Source organism: Bubalus bubalis, chromosome 4 (assembly GCF_019923935.1).
Source record: "Bubalus bubalis isolate 160015118507 breed Murrah chromosome 4, NDDB_SH_1, whole genome shotgun sequence".
In the NCBI taxonomy this organism is placed as follows: Eukaryota; Metazoa; Chordata; class Mammalia; order Artiodactyla; family Bovidae; genus Bubalus; species Bubalus bubalis.
In genome coordinates, this window is record NC_059160.1 from 127,967,481 (window position 1) to 127,995,360 (window position 27,880).

The 27,880-nt window shown below is 40.7% G+C and overlaps 1 protein-coding gene across 7 annotated transcripts in view; it reads right to left on the reverse strand.

Annotated features, from left to right (window-relative positions):
* LYST (lysosomal trafficking regulator) overlaps positions 1-27,324 on the reverse strand; it is a 175,453-nt gene extending 148,129 nt beyond the window's left edge. For 3 of the 7 annotated variants that reach the window (XM_044942047.1, XM_044942046.1, XM_025284538.2), the window contains exon 1: positions 27,181-27,323. The gene's annotated coding sequence lies outside the window, so the exon portion shown is untranslated. Of the gene's footprint in view, positions 1-25,173; positions 26,508-27,180 lie in introns of those variants that run through there. The other 4 variants (XM_044942045.1, XM_025284539.2, XM_025284537.2 and 1 more) reach the window with 4 other exon arrangements.
* Between the last annotated feature and the right edge of the window lie 556 nt (positions 27,325-27,880).

The following is a 27,880-nucleotide window of genomic DNA, read 5'->3' on the forward strand; positions in this document are numbered from 1 at the left end:
AGACGGTTCTTGTACTACACACTATTCTAGGCCCTTGAGAATAAAGTAGGCAGGAAATAGGACAGAACTGCACTTAAACTACACAAGACTTTGTGTGAATTAGGGAAAAAACACTTTTCCTAGGATGGTGCAGTCCATGGCACACAGCTACCAAAGCACAGACTGGATCTCAGTCTTACGTGCCCACTCCACTGGCCAACCACCAAGGCATCAACTGCTCCATCAAACAAAACAGTCCTGGAGTGGAGTCTCAAAACGCCTTCCATACCTGCTCCTACTGCATCATCCTTATATTTTTAACTCTAAAATTATAGACAAGGAAATCACCTATCGAACGATGAGCGTAAGGAGGTAGTGTATGAATTGTTCTGACTACTGGCACCCTGTAGCCTGGATTACTACAAGATGGAGTCATTTATCTCAGATGCTAAAACGATTCCAGCTAACTCAGGCTGTCTACTAGAAGTGAAAGTTGCCAGAAAACTGGATCCATCTGTTTCTCTTACTGAGAGACATTTCCAGGCCAAGCTGAGGGGCTTTTTAATGCTCTTAGAAAGCCCCTGACATGGTTTCTTTATCTCCATATTGTACACGGTCCAGCTTGGATATCCATCCAAAATCATAAGCCCACCTGCCACAACAATGAGCTGTGTCCTCCTGCACTCTGCCTCCTGCACTCATTATTCACAGCTGTGTTTTGACTTTAAAAAAATCACTCTATATTATGCTAGGTGTCCATAAAGTATGGAAATACAGTTTTTTAATAAATTGAAAATGTGCCTTTTAGAACATTACATGTTTTTGCCCCTGTGTAGCTACTTATCTGATGACTATCTTACCTCTTAGGTAACAAGTTCCTTAAGGCCACGGACCCTGTCTTGTTACTTTTTGTACTTTATAGCAAAAATGCCAAATTTCAAATTCATCATCATTACAATTTTCAACTTATAACTATTATTAAATGTCATAATAAATAAAACTTGCTCCCAACAATATTACTAGAATTTTTATACTCTTAAAATTTTACCATAAATGAAATGAATCCTAGCAAAATGCCTATAATCATATAAATGACCTTTTCAGAAAAACAAGAGGTTTCACTTTCTCTAATTCAGCAACTAGTGAAGTGTAAAATATAAAATAACCAAAAAAAAAACCAAACAAAAAACTGACAATGTGGCAGTTATAACCTCTGGTTTTATGTCATTAGAAATGACATAAGTGTCCTCATCAGTACGCCATTTAATCAAACAAACATTTATTGAACAGTTACTATACACCAGCTATTATTTTTGACACAAAAAGAAAAATCCCTTTGCTCATGGATTCTAGTGGGGCAGAGACAGAAAAAATAAATGTAATGCCAGTGTAAAACAGAATAAGGATACAGAATGACAGGAAGGCTACTTTAGATAGGGTTGGCAGGGAATGTCTAAAGAGGACATTCTGAGCAAAACCCTGAATGAAGTAACAAAACAGCCCATGTGAGTATCTGGGGAAAAAGTATTCCAGGGCATTGAGACTAGTGTATATTTGATGCACCAGTTACTGAATGCAAGAGAAAAAAAGAAGTTAGATATTACTACAAAAGTGTGAAAAGTCACTCACTCTTACTTTTCAGGGACTGAAGTAAGATGTAGAAAGAAACAGGGGTGTTCCTCTGGAACTGTCTCTCCCAAACAGTGGAAGTCTCCTTCCTGCCCACCCTCCTTTCCTTGACTAACCTCCAAAAAATTTTTTAGAAAAAAGAGAGACTACCAAATTTTTTTAAGGCTATGTGAGGAACAGCCCAGATCATTTATACACAAGACTGTTTGGGAGAGAAAGTATAATAAAGTTTACCCTTAGCTCTGTCAAGTCTGACAGGTCTCTTAAGAAGCAAGTAAAGGGTATCAGGTAGGCAGCTGGATATACCAAGCTGGGTTCAGGTGGGAGGCTGGAACAGGTGAATCAGTTTGGGAGTTATCAGCATGCAGATGCATTTTAATGAGATAATATGGATGAAATAACCCAGAGCAATGCCGTCTGAAAGAACTTTCTGCAATGATGGGACTGTGGCTAGTGGCTAGAGTACTCAACGCGGGGGGAGGGGGGGGAGACCCAGAGAATGAGTGCAAGTGGAGCAGAGAACAGGTTCTAGGACTGAGCCCTGGAGTTTACATCACTGAGTTAGGGAGACAAAGAGGTTCCAGCATAGGAGACCAGGAAGGAACAGCATGTGAGGCAGAAAAAATTCAGGAGCATGGTCCTTCCCAGAAACCAAGTGAGGAAAACCTGAAACAGGAAAGAGTGATCAACTGTGTCAAATACTGCTGAGAGGTTGAGTAAGATGGAAATGGGGAACTGACCATTGGATTTAGCAACATGAAAGTTACTGACAACCCTGTCAAACAGTGCCTCAGTGGAGCGGCAAAGAATGGCACAGAAATGGAGGCAAGGTGTTAGAAAACCCTTTAGAGAAGTTCTGTCAAAAAGGGTAACAAGGAAATAGGTGGCAGCTTGAAGGGGACTCTGGATAGGGGAATCGTTTAGTTTTTTAAGAAAAAAAGATATTATGGCATGTTTGTAAGCTATCATAGCATATTCATGTAGCATGTTTCTCCAACAGAAAAAGGAAAACAGATGAAAAGCTACAATGAGGAGATAATACCAGCAACAATGAGGAGGCAAAATAAACAGGCTCCAATGTGCAAGCAGAAGGAACAGTGCAGTTGAGTCAATGGAGTAAGAAGCATGACAGAGTTCACGAGTACAGATGCAGGAAGACTCGTGTTTCTGGCAGTGGGAAGACCAAGATTTGGAGGCTTCAATTTTCTCAGTGAAATAAACCACAGGGTAATCCAGCTGAGAGTGAGAAGTGGGAGGTGTTAAACTGATGAGTGAAACAGTGTCAAAAACAGCAGCCTCTAAGAGATTTCCCACATGGCTGCAGTAACTAAAATCAAGTTCCACTGTTCAATAACTGTACCTATACTAGAGCCCAGCTCTCCATGTGTCCCCCAAAACAGAATGATAGAACAGATGACGTCAAACACCTCATGGGAGTCTATGCACGTTACAGCTGCAGCATTCTCTTGATCTGTACATGTACATCCCCAACAAAAGCAGAAGCTGGGTCATCTGCATGAATTAGTTTAGAGACTCTCCTTAACCTTTCCTGTCCATCTATTCTTTCTGTAAACATTTGCACATCTTTTAAAATGATCTTTAAGAAGCTTTTGTGGAGATAACTTCAAACTCACTAAAGTCTATGGAATATACATTCTTTTTTATAATTTTGGAAGTTTAGTCCTCACAATCTTCTAAAAGTTTTCAAATTCACTGTAATAACTCAAAGATTACCAGTTGAGCGATGACATTAACAAATTTTCTCAGAATCTGAACCTGAGGTGTGAATTCATTTAGAACAACCAGAGGTTCTGGTACAATCTCCTTCTCAATCTTGGGCTTAGATTTTCTCCTATTATTCTTCTTACTTCTACCCTTATTAATCTGTGTATAGATCATTCTTCATGTTAGAGAAGATGCAAAGAAAACAGAAATTGAGAAGTTGCATTTATTCTCTGTCTCTGATCATAGGGTTGGTTTATTTAAAAGAAGAATCCATTATTTGCTTGTTATTTTCATGTTCTATATATAAAATGTAAAGGTCAGTTTTGATATTTTAAAAATCTTAGCTCATTATTCTCAGAGGGTTGTGTTCCTCTTTTATATATAAATAATTTTGTTTTTGTTATTTGTTTCTCTTTCCTTGTCCTGCACATGTTATTTCAAAATGTGAGTTCATTTGGCCACATTGCCTCTACTTTTTCTTCACAAATTATTTCCAACTGTTCAATAAAGCCTCCGTCTATGGACATCTTACAACCACTTTCCCTTCTAGAAACTACATATGGCACCTTACCTATCTTTTCTTTGCTATTTAGGAACTCTGTATCTCCAAGTCTCTATATTCCAGCTTTGCTTCAAGTCTTCTTTCTGTTTATTATTTATTCACTTACCTATCACTTACTAAACACCCGCTTTGTGCCAGGCACTAAGAGTACAAGTGGGAAAGCAGTCCCAGTCTCTGCCCACCCCCAGGAAGATCACATTATGTGGCAAAGGCAAACCAATACACAGGGCACTGTGTACTGATAAGAAGTACTGAACCCAATCTGAGTGGTCAGGGAAGCCTCATGAACAAGATAATTTTGAAAAAAGTTGAACAGGTAAAGGGAGAAAAGGAGAGAATAAAGGCATTCCAGACAGGAAGAGAGGCTCAAGTCAAGTCTCCAGAAGAATTACAGTAAGTTTGGTATCAAAAAGCAAAATGGGAAGCAGGAAAACAAGGATGGAGAGAATAGTGATCAAAGATAAATAAAAGGATTTCCTGGGGTGCTGGCTGAAACCTTTGAATTTCTGATGTGTTCAATTTTCTCAAACGTTTCAGATTCTCCAGGATTCAGCTGCTTGGATCTCATAATAGAGAATACAGATTGTATCACTGATCTTGAAATGAGGGTTCTGGTGAGTGGAGGCAGCAGAAGCATAAGAGGAAGCAATCAGGGGTACAGGTGAAAGAATAATTCGTATGGTCAAAAACGGGGTACAGGCTGGGTAGAGAAAAGAAAAAGGCCAGGCACATGTTGCCACACAAAGAGGAAATTCAGGTACTCAATCTCTATGAGAGAGAACAGAGAATGTAGCAAGGAAGATATGGGAATTTGTAGATTTCTGAATCAAACGGTTCCAGATGATGACAACATCCAGAGTGTGACTCTGCATGTCAGTGTTGGAGGGGAAGTGAAAGGTCACTACAGTTGAGTAATCATGAAGTTAGTTTTCTGGACATTAGCCCTTCCCATTATGTTCACTAACTAAGCCCTCACAGAGGGTCAAAATTAGGCTCAGGGTATCAGCTCCCCGAGTATTTCCTTTACCTTCTGGAAATGCAATGGTCAATAAAATGAGCTTTGCTTTTACTGAGTGAGACCTCCCATAGACATTTTAGGAAAGCTGACTTTGATATTTTTGCTCTGATCTGGTTCTGGTTCTGGTTCTGGTTCTGCCACAACCTATTATCCAAAAGATCAAAGAATTATGATATCATCCTCAGTACAATGTATTTTTCAAACATTTACCTTCGTGAAATATGGTAGGGCTACTACACCTGCCCCTACACCAAGTCATGACTACATATTCTTAACTTTTAGGCATTTTTAAAATATATTATCAATTCTGTGCTTTAAGCAGTGCTACTAATGATACTACATTTACCACAGAAGACAAAATCTCAACAATATGGCAAGAAGTTCTCCCGTGGTCACTAAGTTTCCTCCTCAAGAACTATTAAATAATGACTGGTCTTGGTGATAAGGAGGACAGAGTCTACTGTGCTACAATTCACTTTTTCACTAATTCATTAATTCAACCATTATTTATTACTTAATAAATATTTCAATAAATATGTACTAGTCTGTTTTTGCTAGTTTCTGAATCTGTTCTGAACAGTCAAATTATTAGTATTATAACAATGGTGAAAACAAAGGCGGGAGATTTGGAATCAAACAATTACTGTCCAGTCACACAGAGCTCTATGTGTGAAGTTTGGCCTCCTCCCCATAAAATGTCCACGGAGTTGCTATGTGGATCTTCAGAGATTATATGACATCAGTAAGCATTTTTGGAGAAAGCAATGGCACTCCACTCCAGTACTGGAAAATCCCATGGACGGAGGAGCCTGGTAGGCTGCAATCCATGGGGTCGCTAAGAGCTGGGCACGACTGAGAGACTTCACTTTCACTTTTCACTTTCCTGCATTGGAGAAGGAAATGGCAACCCACTCCAGTGTTCTTGCCTGGAGAATCCCAGGGACAGAGGAGCCTGTGGGCTGCCGTCTATGGGGTTGCACAGAGTTGGACACGACTGAAGCGACTTAGCAGCAGCAGTAGCAGCAGCAAGCATTTTTGGTAAATGTTTTATGCAGTTCAATTTTAAATGCTTCTGTTAGGTCCATACCATTTCTGTCCTTTATCGAGCCCATCTTTGCATGAAATGTTGCCTTGATATCTCTAATTTTCTTCAAGAGATCTCTGGTCTTTCCCATTCTATTGTTTTCCTCTATTTCTTTGCATTGATCACTGAGGAAGGCTTTCTTATCTCTTCTTGCTATTCTTTGGAACTCTGCATTCAGATGCTTATATCTTTCCTTTTCTCCTTTGCTTTTTGCTTCCCTTCTTTTCATAGCTATTTGTAAGGCCTCCTTAGACAGCCATTTTGCTTTCTTGCATTTCTTTTTCTTGGGGGTGGTCTTGATCCCTGTCTCCTGTACAATGTCATGAACCTCCATCCATAGTTCATCAGGCACTCTGTCTATCAGATCTAGTCCCTTAAATCTATTTGGCACGTCCACGGTATAATCATAAGGGATTCGATTTAGGTCATACCTGAATGGTCCAGTGGTTTCCCCCACTTTCTTCAATTTAAGTCTGAATTTGGCAATAAAGAGTTCATGATCTGAGCCACAGTCAGCTCCAGTCTTGTTTTTGCTGACTGTATAGAGCTTCTCCATCTTTGATTGCAAAGAATGTAATCAATCTGATTTTGGTGTTGACCATCTGGTGATCTCCATCTGTAGAGTCTTATGTTGCTGGAAGAGGGTGTTTGCTATGACCAGCGCATTCTCTTGGCAAAAGGACAGAAATGGTATGGACCAAACAGAAACAGAAGATATTAAGAAGAGGTGGCAAGAATACACAGAACTACACAAAAAAGATCTTCATGAACCCAGATAACCATGCTGGTCTGATCACTCACCCAGAGCCAGACATCCTGGAAAAAACAAAGCTAGTAGAGGTGATGGAATTCCAGTTGAGCTATTTCAAATCCTAAAAGATGATGCTGTGAAAGTGCTGCACTCAATATGCCAGCAAATTTGGAAAACTCAGCAGTGGCCACAAGACTGGAAAAGGTCAGTTTTCATTCCAATCCCAAAGAAAGGCAATGCCAAAGAATCCTCAAAGTATTGCAAAATGGCACTCATCTCACACGCTAGTAAAGTAATGCTCAAAATTCTCCAAGCCAGGCTTCAGCAATACGTGAATCATGAACTTCCAGATGTTCAAGCTGTTTTTAGAAAAGGCAGAGGAGCCAGAGATCAAACTGCCAACATCTGGTGGATCATCGAAAAAGCAAGAGAGTTCCAGAAAAACATCGATTTCTGCTTTAGTGACTATGCCAAAGTCTTTGACTGTGTGGATCACAATAAACTGTGGAAAATTCTGAAAGAGATGGGAATACCAGACCACTCGACCTGCCTCTTGAGAAACCTGTATGCAGGTCAGGAAGCAACAGTTAGAACCGGACATGGAACAACAGACTGGTTCCAAATAGGAAAAGGAGAACGTCAAGGCTGTATACTGTCACCCTGCTTATTTAACTTATATGCAGAGTACATCATGAGAAACGCTGGGCTGGAGGAAGCACAAGCTGGAATTAAGATTGCCGGGAGAAATATCAATAACTTCAGATACGAAGATGACACCACCCTTATGGCAGAAAATGAAGAGGAACTAAACAGCCTCTTGATGAAAGTGAAAGTGGAAAGTGAAAAAGTGGGCTTAAAGTTCAATATTCAGAAAACGAAGACCATGGCATCTGGTCCCATCACTTCATGGCAAACAGATGGGGAAACAGTGGAAACAGTGACAGACTTTATTTTTTGGGGCTCCAAAATCACTGCAGATGGTGATTGCAGCCATGAAATTAAAAGACGCTTACTCCTTGGAAGAAAAGCACTATGATCAACCTATATAGCATATTAAAAAGCCGAGACATTACTTTGCCAACAAAGGTCCATCTAGTCAAGGCTATGGTTTTTCCAGTAGTCATGTATAGATGTAAGAGTTGAACTCTAAAGAAAGCTGAGCACCAAAAAATTGGTGCTTTTGGAAAGCAAAGATGCTTTTGAACTGTGATGTTGGAGAAGACTCTTGAGAGTCCCTTGGACTGCAAGGAGATCCAATCAGTCCATCCTAAAGGAAATCAGTTCTGAATATTCATTGGAAGGACTAATGTTGAAGCGGAAACTCTAATATTTTGGCCACATGATGCAAAGAGCTGACTCATTGGAAAAGACCCTGATGCTGGGAAAGATTGAGGGCGGGAGGAGAAGGGGCAACAGTGTTTGAGATGGCAGCACCAACTCAATGGACATGAGTTTGGGTAAACTCCGGGAGTTGGTGATAGGCAGGCAGGGCTGGCATGCTGCAGTTCATGAGGTCGGAAAGAGTGGACTGGACTGGGTGACTGAACTGATTTTAAATGCTTGACACCAGCTTAACATGTTCCAACAGAGAGTGCCATCTAGAGGAAGAAAAGATCACTACACCCTTTCCTCAGACCAGTTTGCAGGAAAAATTAAGGGTATGCATATGGCTTCCGCAATATGTGAACCGTGAACTTCCTGATGTTCAAGCTGATTTTAGAAAAGGCAGAGGAACCAAAGATCAAATTGCCAACATCCGCTGGATCATGGAAAAAGCAAGAGAGTTCCAGAAAAACATCGATTTCTGCTTTATTGACTATGCCAAAGCCTTTGACCGTGTGGATCACAATAAACTGTGGGAAATTCTGAAAGAGATGGGAATACCAGACCACCTGATCTGCCTCTTGAGAAATCTGTATTCAGCTCAGGAAGCAACAGTTAGAACTGGACATTGAACAACAGACTAGTTCCAAATAGGAAAAGGAGTACGTCAAGGCTGTATATTGTCACCCTGTTTATTTAACTTATATGCAGAGTACATCATGAGAAACGCTGGGCTGGAGGAAGCACAAGCTGGAATCAAGATTGCCGGGAGAAATATCAATAACCTCAGATATGCAGATAACACCACCCTTATGGCAGGAAGTGAAGAGGAACTAAAAAGCCTCTTGATGAAAGTGAAAGTGGAGAGTGAAAAAGTGGGCTTAAAGCTCAACATTCAGAAAACGAAGATCATGGCATCTGGTCCCACCACTTCATGGGAAATAGATGGGGAAACAGTGGAAACAGTGTCAGACTTTATTTTTCTGGGCTCCAAAATCACTGCAGATGGTGACTGCAGCCATGAAATTAAAAGACGCTTACTCCTTGGAAGGAAAGTTATGACCAACCTAGATAGCATATTCAAAAGCAGAGACATTACTTTGCCAACAAAGGTTCGTCTAGTCAAGGCTATGGTTTTTCCTGTGGTCATGTATGGATGTGAGAGTTGGACTGTGAAGAAGGCTGAGTGCTGAAGAATTGATGCTTTCGAACTGTGGTGTTGGAGAAGACTCTTGAGAGTCCCTTGGACTGCAAGGAGATCCAACGGGTCCATTCTGAAGGAGATGAGCCCTGGGATTTCTTTGAAAGGAATGATGCTAAAGCTGAAACTCCAGTACTTTGGCCACCTCATGCAAAGAGTTGACTTATTGGAAAAGACTCTGATGCTGGGAGGGATTGGGGGCAGGAGGAGAAGGGGACGACAGAGGATGAGATGGCTGGATGGCATCACTGACTCGATGGATGTGAGTCTCAGTGAACTCTGGGAGCTGGTGACGGACAGGGAGGCCTGGCGTGCTGCGATTCATGGGGTCGCAAAAAGTCGGACATGATTGACCGACTGATGTGATCTGATCTGATGATGGAGTTTCCAAGGAAACACTGAAAATAAAAGCAGAAAGTATCTGCATTTTTTGCCTTTTCCTTGTCTTGTGACTTCTACATTAAACAAGAAGAAAAAGGAAATCTAACAAGAAAAAATGTTATAATAATGAACTTTATTCTTATGGCCTGATTAAAAAGCATACTTTTCCTCATCTTAACAGCATCATCTAAAGGACTCAATTCTTAATTTTTCATTGAACACCAAAATTTCTGGTAAATTGTCTTTTAAAACAACATTGGATTGGCCAAAAAGTTCATTTGCCTTTTTTTGCATGATGTTATGGGAAAATGCAAATGAACTTTTTGACCAACCCAGTATTAGGTACATACTTACTAAATTTGCTACTTACAATAGTATTAGAGAAATTATAATCACAAAGAATATTTTTCAGAAATGTATTAGGTACCAAAAAATAGAAGACTACTAAAAATCATAAGATTATTGGGAGACTTACACAAATAATACACAAAATAATTAGTACTCAATGAATTCTTACTCAGTCAGAATCTGTTGCAATTTGAAGCAGCTTTCATGAAAATAAGGGTTGTTCACATGAACTCTTAACTATGCTAAATCCCATTTCTTCACAGAGTTTAGTATATATTGATTATAAACTGATTTATGACTTTCCCAAAGATCTCACAGATTCTTTGCAACATATCACTAAAGATCAAAAAAACTTGAGGAAAAAATGATAACACTATTTTTATCATTTTGTGCACTTACAAATGGCAGAAACTTTCCACTTCATACTCTCCAACCCCACATTCTATAGGTGACAATAATGAAAGCCAGCATTTCAAGGTCCTATGACAATTGTCTTGGGAGTTATATTATATTTTTAGAGCTAATTAACTGGAACTAAAATAACGACATTTAGAAGAAACAGCTTTTCTTCTGTCAGGTCAATTAAAAATCAATGGATAAGGAAGTTTCCTTAACACTGTCTCTAAACGTTGCCCAGAATGTTGCCCAGAATCTTTACTCAAAGTTCACTAGTCTGAAATCTGTACACCTGCAAACAAGATTCAAAAATCTCCCCCTACACGCTTTTGTTAACCATAGCACAGAGCCAAACATACAAGAGATTTGGATGGGGGAAGGGAGAAGATACTAGGAAATGATCTTGTTCAGATAATAGAATTCTCTTTAAAGAATCAGCTAGATAAGCCATATCGGTTGAGTTAAATTATACAACATCTAAGAAGCAAATATCTGCTAATCTAGGCTTTACCTTGTAAATGTTTGGTCAGACTAGATATATTAAATAATAGTTATCAGAATGATTCCCAACTACAGACTTAAGACAGAAAGTTTACGATGATATTATTTACATACCAAATATTTTTCTTCTTACAAATAGCTTACTTGCTTTTATTCTAATTGAAGTATAGTTGATTTATAATAATATTACATTAGTTTCAGGTGTACAGCATAGTGATTTAATATTTTTATAGATTATCTTCCATTTAAAGTTACTACAAACTAATGGCTATATTTTCCCATGTTGTACAATATACTCTTGTTGCTTATCCATTTATTACCTATATTTATTAATATAAGCATCTTTACAACCTATGTTATAGTGGAAAATAAATATTCTCTTGAGAAAATTGAAGTAAAATTTGATAGTCATTGAATATGAAAAAGTAAAACGTATTTCATGGGCTTATTTTTATAAAATCCTTGGAATTTAAAATGAGAATTAAAGGGTGTGACATTTCAACAAAGTTCTAAATTAAATAGCTGAATCGGAGATCCATAAAAACTACCTTACTGCTGCTGCTGCTAAGTTGCTTCAGTTGTGTCCAACTCTGTGCGACCCCATAGATGGCAGCCCACCAGGCTTCCCTGTCCCTGGGATTCTCCAGGCAAGAATGCTGGAGTGGGTTGCCATTTCCTTCTCCAATGCATGAAAGTGAAAAGTGAAAGTGAAGTCGCTCAGTCGTGCCCGACTCTTAGCAACCCCATGGACTGCAGCCTACCAGGCTCCTCTGTCCATGGATTTTCCAGGCAAGAGTACTGGAGTGGGGTGCCATTGCCTTCTCTGAAAAACTACCTTAGTGATAATATAAACCTTTTTTGCAAGATAAATCACAATCCCATAATTACTGATAATTCACCATACTTGAGGATGATGTTCAACTTCCATTTAATGATTAACTTCAAAAGAAATTATGACAGTTGTTTCAGATTATAGCTGTTGTTTAGAGCTCAGGTGCTTCTTGACAAATATTGAACTTGATTTTCCGAATTCTGCATGAAAGAATATCTGGTTCACAGTCAGGATGTCACACATTCTTATGAAGTTTAGACTGGTCTCCAGCTCCTTGAATACTAATGTGGTATTCATGGGGGGAAAAAAAATGTCATTAAAGCTTTGAACTCTGGACCCTAAGGATTCTGAGTAACTACCCCAGTCCCCCTGGGGAACTGAACTGACAGTTCCAGTTCGGATGGCTAACAACACATTTGTCATGCCCCCAACCCAGTTCCCTGTCAAGCAAGGGGAGAAGGTGTTCCCATACATCCAAGTCATTTGGGGTGGCCCTGATGATCAAGGAAAGGGCTCCAAAAGTAGGGTAGCACATGTGAGGCAAACCCTAAGGCCAGTTAAGTTTGATGACGTTAACACCAGAACTTCCCCAAACCTTCTTCCCAGGGTTCTCTCACAATGCCACTTTCAGGGACACTGCAGTTTAAACAACCTGGAGAAGAGCCTTATAGATATAAATACCTCATATAACATTGTCTGCAAAGGCAAATCGTTTACAGTCTGGATAACTATCTTAACAGAGCCCACTCTAGTACTCTTGCCTGGAAAATCCCATGGATGGAGGAGCCTGGTGGGCTGCAGTCCATGGGGTTGCTGAGAGTCGGACACGACTGAGCGACTTCACTTTCACTCTTCACTTTCATGCATTGGAGAAGGAAATGGCAACCCACTCCAGTGTTCTTGCCTGGAGAATCACAGGGACAGTAGAGCCTGGTGGGCTGCCGTCTCTGGGGTCGCACAGAGTCGGACACGACTAAAGCGACTTAGCAGCAGCAGCAGCAGCAGCAGTATCTCCCTCAAAATTTTACATTAATAGATAAGAACCCTAAGACAGATGGAGGTTAAGAGATTTCCCAAAAGTCACAGGGCTTTACGTCTTCAGATTCCTATCCAATGTTCTTCCTAATACGGCATGAAATTTTTGAGAAACTTCACATTGCAAACCGAAAAAGAATCTGCCTGCAATGCAGGAGACCTAGGTTTAATCCCTGGGTCAGGAAGATCCCCTGGAGAAGGGAAAGGCTACCCACTCCAGTATTCTTGCCTGGAGAATTTCATGGACTGAAGAGCCTGGCAGGCTACAGCCCATAGGGTCACAAAGAATCGGACACGACTTAGTGATTAACACTTTCACAGCCAAACTATATCTTTTAGAATATTACCTGTCAGCGCATTCTAGTGATTGGGTCTGGCACTAAGTGTAACTATAATTAGGCAGTAATCATGCCTATCTGTCCTCCAGGCAATATATCCTGCCATCCTAAACTTCTCAAGGTCTTCTACAGGTTCATGTTATCATTTTCCATGTTTCCTCATGTCTCATTCACATCAAGAAGTGAACTGAAAAAAAGAAAATTCTGCTCCTCCTGGAAAGAAGTATTTATATTTTAACAAGAAGTAACACCTTCTGCTCTAATGGGGATTGCAACATAAGAGGGATAAAAGTTGACTGCTTCTGACCTAGTGTTCCATATTAAATATATCAGATCAGATCAGTCGCTCAGTCATGTCCGACTCTTTGCGACCCCATGAATCGCAGCACGCCAGGCCTCCCTGTCCATCACCAGCTCCCAGAGTTCACTCAGACTCACGTCCATAGAGTCAGTGATGCCATCCAGCCATCTCATCCTCTGTCGTCCCCTTCTCCTCCTGCCCCCAACCCCTCCCAGCATCAGAGTCTTTTCCAATAAGTCAACTCTTTGCATGAGGTGGCCAAAGTACTGAAGTTTCAGCTTTAGCATCATTCCTTCCAAAGAAATCCCAGGGCTCATCTCCTTCAGAATGGACCCGTTGGATCTCCTTGCAGTCCAAGGGACTCTCAAGAGTCTTCTCCAACACCACAGTTCAAAAGCATCAATTCTTCGGTGCTCAGCCTTCTTCACAGTCCAACTCTCACATCCATACATGACCACTGGAAAAACCATAGCCTTGACTAGATGAACCTTTGTTGGCAAAGTAATGTCTCTGCTTTTGAATATGCTATCTAAGCTGGTCATAACTTTCCTTCCAAGGAGTAAGCGTCTTTTAATTTCATGGCTGCAGTCGCCATCTGTAGTGATTTTGGAGCCCAGAAAAATAAAGTCTGACACTGTTTCCACTGTTTCCCCATCTATTTCCCATGAAGTGGTGGGACCAGATGCCATGATCTTCGTTTTCTGAATGTTGAGCTTTAAGCCCACTTTTTCACTCTCCACTTGCACTTTCATCAAGAGGCTTTTGAGTTCCTCTTCACTTTCTGCCATATATAGAACTATATAATAATCCTTAACTAGTAAATGTGGAGGAAAATTTGATTGGCTCAGAAAGGAGAGGTCATCCTGGCTCCTTGTACAAAAACGTGGCCAGGAAATAAGGAACCCAAGCACAGTGTAGCAAGGCAGAATTTTAAAGGAAATTCCAAGAAAGTCACACCCAAGGGTATCACACTAAAACCCTTCAAAAAGCAGTTCGTTTTCTCTAAAACAAATTGGACAAGCAGATAACTCAAAAGATTATCTGTATTTGATCCTGGGCACCATAAAAGAATGGAAATTTTGAGACATTGTGGCTGCACCAAAAGGAACGATGAAGGCCCGTCAACTACATCATCTCTCTGGGCTGTACATTCCTACTAGGAATAATTGTGCTAGACGTTTTACCCTGAATAGCTCATCCATCTTCATAACAGATCTCTAGATTTTTACAAATTGATAATGATGGTGATACACCTAATACCTACCATGATTAATTACTACACACTGGGCACTTCCGTAAGCACTCTATTGGAGTGGTTGGTTTAATCCTCATAACAGTCTTGTAACTACAAATATACCCTTATTATTTGTCACGTGTTGGAAATTGAAGCACAGTGAGGTTAGGTAACTGTTCAAGGTCACAGAGCTACAAGTATCAGACGCAGGATTCAGAACCAGGCAGTCTCTCTGTATTCTATCAAATTTCTCTTCTTCAAAACAAACATTAACTCCTCCCTCCAACAAATCAGCTCTTCCTTCCTCATTCCTGTTTCAGTTAATGGCCTCTACCCAGCCACTCAAGAGAAAAAGAAAGAATAGCACTTCATCTGGGTAGTCAATTCTTCCTCTTGACAGCTGGCTGGTTCACCTCTGCATTTCCTACTCGCTAACTCTGTGACCTTAGACTTGATTTCCTCTAAGTCTCAGTTTCTTATCTATAAAACTGAGTTCCTAAGAGCACCTCAAGTTGTTGTGAATGTTAAAACTAAATGAGATAGCACTCTGCCTGGCAGACTGTCAAAAGATCAATAATTGTTAGCTGTTATGATCATCACCTTGAATCTGGTCCTTGCCCTCTCATCTTATGACGAAGCATTCTCCGGTCCTGATCTCTCTCACTTGCAATACCAACAACCTCTTAATTGGTCGCTTTTCCTGGTGCATTTCCATTCAGTTCAAATTCTACAACTGCTAAAAATGTCAGCCACATTCCTTAAAATCATAAATGGCACTTCAATTCCTAGGGAATAAGATCCTAATTCTTTATTATCATGCTATGGAATTCCCTCCGCTAACTTTTTTTTTTAATCTCTCAACACATCTCAAAACACAATGTACCATGCCATAATTCCTCCTAAAGGTTCTCAACATTATTTCACTGTTTTTTTTTTTTTTTTTTTTTAAATCATGTTGCTGCTGCTACGAAATTCCCATTAACTACCAATTACTTTTCTAAATGCCTGCATCTTAGGACTCAGTACATTGTATTACGGGATTACACTGTTTCTTTCAAAGCTAGATTATATTTTATGAAGGGAAATCAGGTCTTATTTGTTTAAAAATAAGTCAAATAGTAAGAGGTCAATAAATAGAAACCAATTCATTTAATACTAACTTTGACAGTAAACATTTTGTTACTCAAATTCCTTTATGAAATATTCAACACCTAAAGCACTGAGAAATAAACAGGCACATTTACAAGAGCCTTTCTCCATACCACACAAGTAACTTAATGTATTAAGGAAAGTGCTACAGAAACACCTAAAAACCTTTACTAATATTTTTTAGATTAGAAACAAAAAACTTCAGCAATAAAAGCGTAGATGTTTATTCTTCCTATGTTAAAGAGTATGATTCGGAGTTTACAGTTTCAAAGTTCTTTAAAATCAACAGTAGACATGGTGGTTTTCCATACCTCCTAAAGAAACACACACACAAAAAATCCTGGAGCCTTATGCTAAATGTGAAACACAAACAGTAAAAAATAATTTATAGAGTAACATCATAATGATGAACAGTTTTTAACATATATATTGTATGAGGTAAAGGGCCTGCAAAATAAGTTTCAAAAATACTGAACACAGGTATTGACAAGCTTGAAAGACTTCTTGCAAATGTAGATTGTTCTAGTTTCCTCATTCCTCTGTAATTCTTACAGACACAATGAAAATTAGCTTCCCTTCTAAAGAAAAAAATTCAGCTGAGGCAATTATAGACAAATGTGTTTACTATTACAGAACAGTTCACAGCAAGACAAACAACAGTAAGACCAAACTGAGATCTGGTTGCTTCATCTGCTGTTCTCTAACCATTCATGAGGATGGACAGATAGTAGGAGAGAAGGGCACAGAGACTGGGAGTGATCAAGAACAGAAGTAAAACAGATTCTGAGATAATGCATTTCAGAATCAACCTACACTTTATATTGTTTTTCAACCACACTGGTATCATTACAATCTAGTTTCTATCACTGTGATCTGCATGTAGACATGGGCAAAGAAAAAGGGTTAAAGTTACACATGAACTACATACTAGAAACCAAACACCATTGTCTTCCGTGTTGTATAAGGCATCTTTTGGCTATGAGATTACATTTTTTAAGTGTATTCAAATATTCAAGAATTTGGTGGTATAGGAGAAAGAATACTAGACTAAAAGTCAAAACACTTTCAGTTTTCTGTTTTGCGTCAAATTCTTTAGGATCTCAGGCAAAGTGCTTTTCTGATCCCCATTCTTCTTATACATATTCAAACAAAGACACAAGTAGATGATCTCTAAGTATTTTTTAGGCTATGGACTTTCGTTAACAGTACAATAGTCAGAAAATAGTAATATTGTAATGCTTGTGAACTGTGGTGTTAGAGAAGACTCTTGAGAGTCCCTTGGACTGCAAGGAGATCCAACCAGTCCATTCTAAAGGAGATCGGTCCTGGGTGTTCTTTGGAAGGACTGATGCTAAAGCTGAAACTCCAATACTTTGGCTATCTCATGCGAAGAGCTAATTCATTCGAAAAGACTCTGATGCTCGGAGGGATTGGGGGCAGGAGGAGAAGGGGATGACAGAGGATGGGATGGCTAGATGGCATCACTGACTCGATGGACATGAGTTTGGGTGAACTCCGGGAGTTGGTGATGGACAGGGAGGCCTGGCATGCTGCAATTCATAGGGTCGCAAAGAATTGGACACGACTGAGCAACTGAACTGAACTGAATAGTCATATAGTAACTGTAAGCATCAAGATTAAGGTTAAAATTACACATTCTAAATGTTTCTTTAAATTGCGCATCATTAGGTTTTGTCAAAACCAGAGATTCTATTAAAAAAAAATAAGATGTAGAGAAAATAAATACATTTCAGTAATATGGAATGTATGATTTTAGAAATAGACTCCAAAATTTTTAAATAAAGCTAACAGAGAAAAGCAAGAACAGTTATCAGCATTATTGTCTTTGGAATCATCGTTAATAGGAAATCCAGAAAATGGCAAAGGATTTTAATCTTTAATAGACTAAAAGAAAAGTCATAGTGTATTAAAGGTTCAGATAAGTAAATATAAAAAAGTAGTGTAAGAGTGAGCTGACAAATATAAACAGCTGCCCTACAAGTCACACCAGCAAAATTTCCTTTTACCATTGGCCAGGATACACTGATTTTTGCACTTCAATGAACGAATATTCAGAAGACGTAACAATGAATGCATTTTATGAACTGATTAATGTTCTCCTTGCCTTTCAAATAAAGTACATAGTTATAATAATTGAGGAACCCATTCTCACCATTGTTTTAATTTTACACTCATCTAAACTTTGTATAATAATTATGTTGTTGAAAAAATATTTATGCAATTAGGGCTTCCCTGGTAGCTCAGACAGTAAAGCGTCTGCCTACAATGCGGGAGACCCGGGTTCGATCCCTGGGTCAGGAAGTTCCCCTGGAGAAGGAAATGGCAACCCACTCCAGTACTCTTGCCTGGAAAATCCCATGGATGGAGGAGCCTGGTAGGCTACAGTCCATGGGGTCCCAAAGAGTCAGACACGACTGAGTGACTTCACTTCACTTCATGACTATTACTCTTCAACCTAAGGAACCAAGACAAGTGAACTACAAAACTAATAAGAATTCCACTGCAGCAAATTACATTTTGATCAGAACAAATTTAAAGAGGGAAGAAAAAAATTAACATACTATTATTGCTCTTTACACGTTCATAACAGAAAACATGTATATAGATGTGAATTCACTTTTGTTAAATAGAAATTACCAAAACCAGTGAATTCAGCCAAGAATCAAATGTAACCACAATAGAAAACAAATATACTTAACCAGAAAATATTTCCAATGTACAAACACAGTTAACTTTTAAAAAAGCTAGTAAGTGCGAATTATAAGAACAAATCCATAGAAAATAGCAAATCCATTCTAATAACAACCTTGGAGATGGAACATGGTTCTATTATTCCACAAAAACACAGGATTACAAGTAGAGGAGGAAAAAACCAGAAACTTAGAGTTAATCCACAACCTAGATGTCACTTTCCAATATTTCATCCAAATTAGGAATTCCCTCCTTTCTATAAACACTCTCCACCCATTTCAGTTTCTGACAAATTATGGTTATTATGAAGTTTGTCTTCCTTGATCTAAAATATTTCTTTCTCTCACTTTCAGTCTTCTGATAACTACAAAATTACTGACTAGACGTTATTAGGAGGCACTGCTAGCACTTCCATTTCCTTCTCAGTTTTTAACCCTTCATCTCCATTGGCTTTTTCTCTGTCTATGTTTAAAAAGAAAGAAAGAAAAAAATTCTGTTGACACCTTCCTCTTTCAAGATTACTCAAGGGTAATCTGCACTGGAAGTAGTCTTTTCACCTCCTCCCCCCTGCCCCCTGCCACACACACATACTATGTGCACAGCAGCTTGGCTTTTGCACATACCACTCTACTGAAACTATTCAAGTCAAGACCAACAATAAACTTCTAACTGCCAGACTCAATCCAACGGATATCCTTATCTCGTTTGACCTCTCTGAGGAACATGAGGCATCAGTCAGTCAGTCAGTTCAGTCACTCAGTCGTGTCTGACTCTTTGCAACCTCATGGACTGCAGCACGCCAGGCCTCCCTGTCCATCACCAACTCCCAGAGCTTGCTCAAACTCATGTCCATTGAGTTGGTAATGCCATCCAACCATCTCATCCTCTGTCATCCCCCTTTCCTCCTGCCTTCAGTCTTTCCCAGCATCAGGGTCTTTTCAATGAGGCATATGAGATTATTAATTACCCATTCTTAAATCTCTCTTGCCTCTTGACATGTGTGTGTTCATGCTAAGTTGCTTTAGTCATGTCTGATTCTTTGTGACCCCATGGACTATAGCTGGCCAGGCTTCAGTCTGTAGCCTGTACAGCCTACAGTCTGTCTATGGGATTCTCCAGGTAAGAATACTGGAATGGGTTGTCATGTCCTGCTCCATCTCGTGACATGGAAGATGCCAAATCTCTTTTGGTTTTCCTCCTGCCCCTCTGACCTCTCCTTCTGTCTCCTTGCCTGGACGCTTCTTCACCAGCTCCTTCACATCGGTGAGCCTCTGCATTCTCCCCTCTGCCTCACTTCCCTTTGTGTTCTTTGACAATCTCATCCATCCAAGGTTTCAGGTGTCATCTATATAATAATGGCTTCCAAAATTTCTTCTAGAGATTAATTCATAACTTCCTTCAAATTTCCAGACCCTTATAGAACAAGACATACCCAGAACATTTCAGGGCAGTGTTGTGGGGTTAGAGAATAATCTTAGGTTAGTAAGCTCCATTCACGTGCCTCTAATTCAAGGCTCAATTCATTTCCCAACATCTACAACCCCTTTCCAGGGTGGTATGTCATCAGGTTACCAATGACTGATATGACTAAATAGCTCGATTTGTCCAGGACAGTCCTACTTTATGCTTGTTGTCCCACAGTAATTATTAATGTCTTTTCATTTTCAAAATAACATCAGTTTAGTCGATATATAATCAGCCTACCTGCCACCATCCTTTCTGATTTTTAATGCACAACTAGATGAGTCCTCCTGGCTCAACTCTGAATTCTTTACTCCCTACCATTAGAATCCCTAGTTCTGTTGCTAAGAAACTTTCCTATATCCTCTACTTCCACACAAGAGGATCACTTCATCTCCTTCTCTTAATAAATCACTATGGACACCCAGATCCCAGGCCAGGAAGACAAGTCAGTACTATTCTGGTTTCCAAAGGTGATTTGGACATTATTATCCCACTCCATCCCATTTTAAGGCTATAACTATAGTTAGAGTTGTCACTGACTGACCTTTGAGTCATTCATTTATTGAGAACTTTGTCATACAATTTCTGTCTTCCTCTCCACACAAGATCTGTTATTCCAGGGCTTCACTACCCATGAGAAAATTTAATGCCAACACACTAGGATTTAGAGTACTTTGACTTCCTTTTCTTCAATGACCCCTACTTGGCAGAAGGCCAGCATGATTTAGGAGTTGGGCATAAATAAGGGTTCTGGGGCTAGAAAGACTCAGGTACCTCCAAGCTGTGTGCCTTGGGGAAAATTACTTAATCTCACTGAGCCCCCGTTTCTTCATTTGTAAAATGGAGCTCCTGTGCTTCACAGGATGGTGGTAAAAAATAAGTTCGATTTAGTATTAAATAATAATAATGCTCACAGGTTTATTATGAGAAGCTCATAATTAATCCATAAGAAGCATTTAGTATGGTGACTAGCACAAAGCACACAATAAACAGTTGCTTGTATTAGTATTACTATTGTAATTAGTGCTATTAATCTTTACCCACCATCATCGGTCATACTTTGGCTCTTATTTCACCTGCTATTGTTCCAGCACCAGAATCTTAAATTTAGGACTCTCACATCACATTTTTCCATCTCTCATACTCCTTTACTTCCACTAATCCTACAGCTTACTCATTGGGATTCTTCATCCTCTTCATTCTCCACATTTGTCAGCCCTGTCATGGCTTCACTTTCTTCCTTAATCAAGCAGGATACTTAAAAGTTCAGCCCATCAGTTAACAACCTCATCACCACCGGTAATCCCTTGACTTCACACCACCCTCTACCCAAGTTCTCCATCATACCTTCCCTTCCAATCCCCATCCAGGTTCAGCCTATTTGCCTTCTGCTCTGTTACAGGAACTGCTGGAGAAAACAGCTTCAGCATGGACAGCCTCTTTCTATGTTTGTGATTGCAGGGGCGTTAAACACTATCAGCGATTAGGTCACTTGTCCTTGGTCAAGGCCACTTTCCAATCACAATGGTAACTTGTCCTTTCCCCACAAAAATACCCCAATCCATGCTCTTCCTTTTCAATCTCAGCAGATAACCTTGCTCCACAGAAACAAATGAAACTATCCTGGCTACTCATTTGTCTCTGTGTCTACTCCTTATATCCTTTTCCTTTTTCAAAAGGAATATGCATCACTACTTTTCTTCAGGATAACCCTTTCACCTGTGCACCTGTACTCTTGTTCCCAATCCTTCCACTGCCTCTGAGATTATGTCTATTATCTTCTTTCTCTTGTGACTTCAATTTTCTCTCCTTTTTAATAGCCCCTTTCCTTCAGTCCACTAAAGTATCCTTTTTCTTCCATGTTTAAAGAAAAACAAACCTTCCCTAATCACATCTCCCTGCTCAAATCTCCACCCACTGTCCTCCCTGCTTTACCAAAAGTATTTGAAAGAATATATTTACTGAATGAATGAAAACTTTTTTTTCTTGGTTCAGACTTCTCTCCTGAGCTCCAGACCTATATATGTTAAAATTTTAAATTATACGTGACTCATTCCAGATTCAGTTTCAAGAAACAAAACAGCTACTTCACCAAACTGATGTTAACTGATCTCCCTATCTACTCCTCTCTGTCTTTTTAGAATATCGATTACTAGCATCACCATTGGTACCCCACTCCAGTGCTCTTACCTGGAAAACCCCATGGATGGAGGAGCCTGGTAGGCTGCAGTCCATGGGGTCGCTAAGAGTCGGACACGACTGAGGGACTTCACTTTCACTTTCATGCATTGGATAAGGAAATGGCAACCCACACCAGTGTTCTTGCCTGGAGAATCCCAGGGACGGCGGAGCCTGGTGGGCTGCCGTTTATGGGGTCGCACAGCGTCGGACACGACTGGAGCGACTTAGCAGCAGCAGCACCACCATTCACCTAATCCAGAATCCTTAACGCCCTCTTTGATTCCTCCCTCTTTTTCCCCTACCTTGTATCTAAACAAGTCCTTGCTAAAAACTCCCATGAAAGTGAAAGTGTTACTCAGTCATGTCCGACTCTTTGTAACTCCACAGAGTGTACACTCACCAGGCTCCTCTGTCCATGGAATTCTTCAGGCAAGGATACTGGAGAGGGTTGCCATTCCCTTCTCCAGGGAATCTTACCAACCCAGGGATCAAAGCTGTGTTTCCTGCACTGCAGGCAGTTTCTTTACCATCTGAGCCACCAGGGAAGCCCCAAATCTCCCATATGTGTCCCTTTTGTGTCTCCCCAGGATCCCTACTGTTGAGCCCCTCCTCCCCTGATAGTACTTAACAGGGATGGTGTGAAGGTTAAATGAGATGCTAAATGGGAATGCATTCTGTAGTGAGGTACTCATAAAGATTATTTAATATTATTATATCTTTGGCAAAATGAGCATGAGGTTAGCATAATATGATGTATTCTTTAAAAACCTATTCTGCATCTTAGTAATCAGTACTTTATTTTCTAATCACAAATCACAAAGCATCTGTTTGGCAATCTGGTCTACAATTTTTATAGAAATCAGTCAGTGCCAAGATGTTTAACGTATAGTTTCCAGGCTTCACCGCCTCACACATTTTTTGATTTAAAATGTGCAACTCTTCGGGTTTCTGGCAAAAATCTTCTATTCTCTTTACTTTTTATAGACGAGTGGCAGTAGTTGTAGAGAATATGTGTGGTACTTACTCTACCTTATTATTCATCTATTTCTTCCACTTATCTAAAGTGGCTAAAAGTTCTTTAATTTCCTGATCTGTCTTGAGTTTCGACTTCAAAGAATCACATTTGAATGGAATAATGACTAGCCTTTTGGAAAACTGTTTGATTTCTTTCTTGGCTAATTAAGATGATTACACCTTTTAAACATTGCCCTTTCATATTATTAGATAAGATTTTTCTTTGTGTTTTTTTTTTTTGTTTTTTTTTTTTTTTGTCTTCCCAGAAGTTAGACTTGGATAGCATTCAAAATTTCCCAATGTCTCAATTACTGTAAAACAAAGCCAGGAGAATTAAGAGGCACAGGATAAACACTGGTGAGAAGCAATAGCAAAGAGAATGATAAACTCTAAGATCAGTTTATAGCTATTTATGTATGGACGTGAGAGTTGGACTATAAAGAAAGCTGAGCACCGAAGAATTGATGCTTTTGAACTGTGGTGTTGAAGGCTCTTGAGAGTTCCTTGGACCGCAAGGAGATCCAACCAGTCCATCCTAAAGGAGATCAGTCCTGAGTGTTCATTGGAAGGAACTGATGTTGAAGCTTAAACTCCAATCCTTTGGCCACCTGATGCAAAGAGCTGACTCACTGGAAAAGACCCTAATGCTGGGAAAGCTTGAAGGCAGGGGGAGAAGGGGACGGCAGAGATTGAGATGGTTGGATGGCATCACCAACTCAATGGAGACGAGTTTGGGTAAACTCCAGGAGTTAGTGATGGACAGGGAGGCCTGGCGTGCTACAGTCCATGGGGTCAAACGAGTCAGACACAACTGAGTGACTGAACTAAACTGATTTTTAGATACTTATGTAACATACTTATCTAACATGTTTTTATATACTTTCATGTGTTTTGATTTAAAATCCTTTTAAAAATATTAGTGTACTACTGGAGTTCTGAAACTGTTAAGGGGTAGACCTTAAATTTTAAGACCATAATATATTTTTCATACAAGTTGTACAGATCAAATTCTATTGCTCCAAATACTGCATAATTTGATGAAGAAAATCTCCACTGAATATGTGATGGCCCATTTATGTCAAGCCATCTTTAATGAAACAGAAGAATTAGTATATATTAGTATATATATATTAGTCAGTATATTACTGACTACTAGTAAAGTATTAAAAATACAGGTCATTTCCATTGTAATTCACAAATGGCCAAGTGAAGCCACATTTGATAACAAGATTCCTGAAGTATCCAAACACAATTCAGAAAAAGGTTAATCAGATGAAGGTGTTCAAGTTAGATACAACAACAAATGAAAAATGTATTCTGAAATTCTGGATTATATGGCTTTCTCTACAACTGAAACAGATGCTTTAAGTGCATGCAAGTAAAAACAAAGCTACATTTGATGAAAAAGATGATCAGGTTGGTCCAAAAGTCTAGAAAGAAAATGAGTATGAAAAAAGTTGGCAGTTCATGGTTGAAAATATTAAGTCCCTATTATAGTCAAGATAACATAGAAGTGTCTTCAATACAAAGTCACTGGGTCTACTACTACTAATCTCCACTTGGAGTCTAATTTCATTATTTTCTAACCAACTCCTAACCTTCTCTCAACCAAGTTGCTCCTCTCATGAACCTCACCTCAATATATGTCTACTCCATCTATCTACTTGCTCAGGACAGAAATTCTGGTGTCCTTTAAGTCTCCTGTTGACCTTACCCTCAATTTATTGAGAAATCAACCACTCTACCAATTCCACTATGGTCCAAAGTACAACCTCTCTGGCCTGGATTATGGAAAAGGTCCTGGAATTGACATCACCGCTTCTGCCCAACACCAAACCCACCCCAGATAAAATCTATTCTCCATCCAGCCACGACAGTGATCCTTTTAAAAGCCAAGTCTGATTATATGCCTTCCCTATTCAAAAGGATGAGCCCCCTTCCCCCTCAGAGTGGAAGCCCAAGTCCTTCAAAGGCCTACAAGCCCTTGCACAATCTGATTCCCCATTCCCACTTACCTCTCTCCTGCATTTCCACTGCTTTTCCTTTGCTCACTCCACCACAGCCAAATCAGCCTCTGCTGCCCTCAAATGCGCCCAGGACACTCCTGCCTCTAAGCATTCTGCAAGTGCCTTTCTTTCTGCTTGAACACTCTTCCCTCAGAGAGGTGCAGGGATTGCCCTTTCACTTCCCTGTAGTCTTGGGCTCAAATGTCATCTTCTCTAGGAAGTCTTCCTTGGCTATCTCTAGTTAAAGCTGCAAGTCTCTTAGAGAACAGATCTGTGGTTGTCAAAGGGGAGGCGACAGAGTGGGAGGTTGGGGTTAGCAGATGTAAGCTAGTATATGGAACAGATAATCAACGAGGTACTAATGTACAGCACAGAGAACTATATTCAGTATCCTATGGAAAAGGTATTTAAAAAAAAGAATGTATGTGCATGTGTGTGTATAAAACTGAATCACTTTGCTGTACAGCAGAAATTAGCACAACATTGTAAATCAACTATACTTTGGTAAAACAAAATAAAACTGCAAGTCTCTACCTCATCCATGCTTTTTCTCTATAGTACTTAACACCATCAGACAAAGAACATATTTTATTATCTGCGATCCCCTACTAATGCAAACTCCCTGCTGGAGAGGATATTTATCTGTTTAGAAAACTGGTACACAGTAGGTACTCAAAAATATTTACTATATTCACATATAATCTTATAGCTTACAAATTCACTTTAATGTAAATTAAATTATATAGTAACTCATTTCCTCCCTATGCTCCCTCATTCTCCAAATTTTCCAACCTTTGTAGTAACAACGTGGATGACAACAAAGAGCTGTCAGAAAAAAAAAAATGTTGCTGGCTACTTGCAAAGCTCTTTAAAACAGATCCCCCATATTAATTAACTACATTTATAAGATGAAAGCACAAAGTCAACATCTTTATTAGCATAAGGTTCCTGGGTGTGGAAGTTTAAAGTAACAGAGAAGAATAGCCAAGGATCATCAGGAAGAAAAGACCAATTCAAGTTTGTGCAATCTGCTAAACAAATCCCAAGGAAAGTGCAAGCTGAATTCAATATTCAAGGAAACATTCTGGTCTGAATTCAACACCAAAGTATTAAACACGAGATTCAACTCTCTTAAAATGTTGTATCTGCTTAAAACAACCTCATCAACTACCAAGTGCTATCGCTGGGTGTGTATGGTTGTTTTGTTTTGTTTAACCCAGTAAGACCCAGAGCTAGGAAGCGTTTTTTAAAGCCTCTAAAGCTTACCCCCTCCGCCACCAAGTAAACAACTGGCTTCCACACTGTGGTGCTGGGGTCTCCCTGGGTTATTTCCCATACAGAAAATTACACAGTTATAATCCCACCAGAGGCCAACCCGCACCTCAGACAAGACGCCAATGATGCCCGGGACAGACGGCAGATGTCTCAGAGGATCCTCTAAAGAGTCTCTCGCCCGGGCATAGGGCTTTACAGGCAGGGAAAAAAAGGCAGAGGGCTGAGGCGCAGAGATGACAGGTGGGCGAACACCCGCGGGGCAAGATCTTACAGCGCGACCCGCAGGGTGGTGGCGCCGAAACTGTCAACTCCAGCCGTCAACCTGCCGGTGTGGGCCCGGCCCGGGTGCAAGTTGTGCCGGGACACAGGATAACAAATGCAATCAAGACCGCAGCAAGTCGCCGCCAGCCTGCCTGACCTCCGCCCTCTGAGCGCCGGGAAATAAAGTTAGTGGCCGCTGGCCGCCGCAAAGGTCCAGAGAAGCCGGGCAGAGCTCGCGCCCGCGGCTCAGGTGCTGTCAAAGGCTGCCCGGGCGCGGCGGGGAGACGTCCCGGAGCCCCAGAGCCGGAAAGAAGCCTCGGGCCGGCGCGTCGAGGCCGAGTCCCCCGCGCCCTCAGCCCTGCCACCGCGACCCCCAGCCGAGGCTGACTGCCACCCCCAACCGCCTTCCCTCCAGGCCACCGATAGGATCCGGGACCCCCAACAGCGGCCGGCATGCCCGGGCCCGGCGGCCGCCTTTACCTGCTCTCTGGCCGCCAATGACGCGCGTTCCTCCTCACCGGGAGAATCCCGAGTCGACGCCGCTGACGCCGCCGCCACCGCCACCACAAATTCCCTACCCCCCGCCCCCTCAGGTAACCCAGGAAACCGGGTACACCACCCCCTCCCTCCCCCCGTCCGGCCCCAGACTCGCTCCTGCGCTTGCGCACTTGCCCGCCTCACGCGTCCCGAGCCCCGCCCCTCGCCGGTAAGGCAGCGCCAGCGTCGCAGGCGTAACGCGTGGAGGCTGGAGCCAATGAGGAAGAGAAGAAGGCGGGCCGAGCTCTCGGGGTGGGGCCGGGGCCCGGGCTTTCTCCTCGCGGCGGGGTGGCTGGTCCCGCGTCCTCGCTCTTTCAGGGCTTTGCGAGGCGGGTTGCGTCACACCCTTGGGAGAGCCTGCTCCGTTTGAAAAGCACCAAGTCCATGCGTAGCGTCCTCTCCCTCCGTTCAACATAGATAATCATACTGTGCCCCTTCTCTGGGTCCGGAGGATGGGAGAAGAAATATGAGAAGGGGTTGGGAGAGAGAGAAAGGGTTACCCACGAGGAACTCTGCCCTTCCTCCGGGGCCTGGAAAAAAGAAACATTTTGCAAAGGTTACTGTAGGCTTATTACAAAAACGTAAAGAGGTTTACGAAGCTACTTTAGAATTAAGTGCAAAGGTGTATGTTTAACCCTCTTCA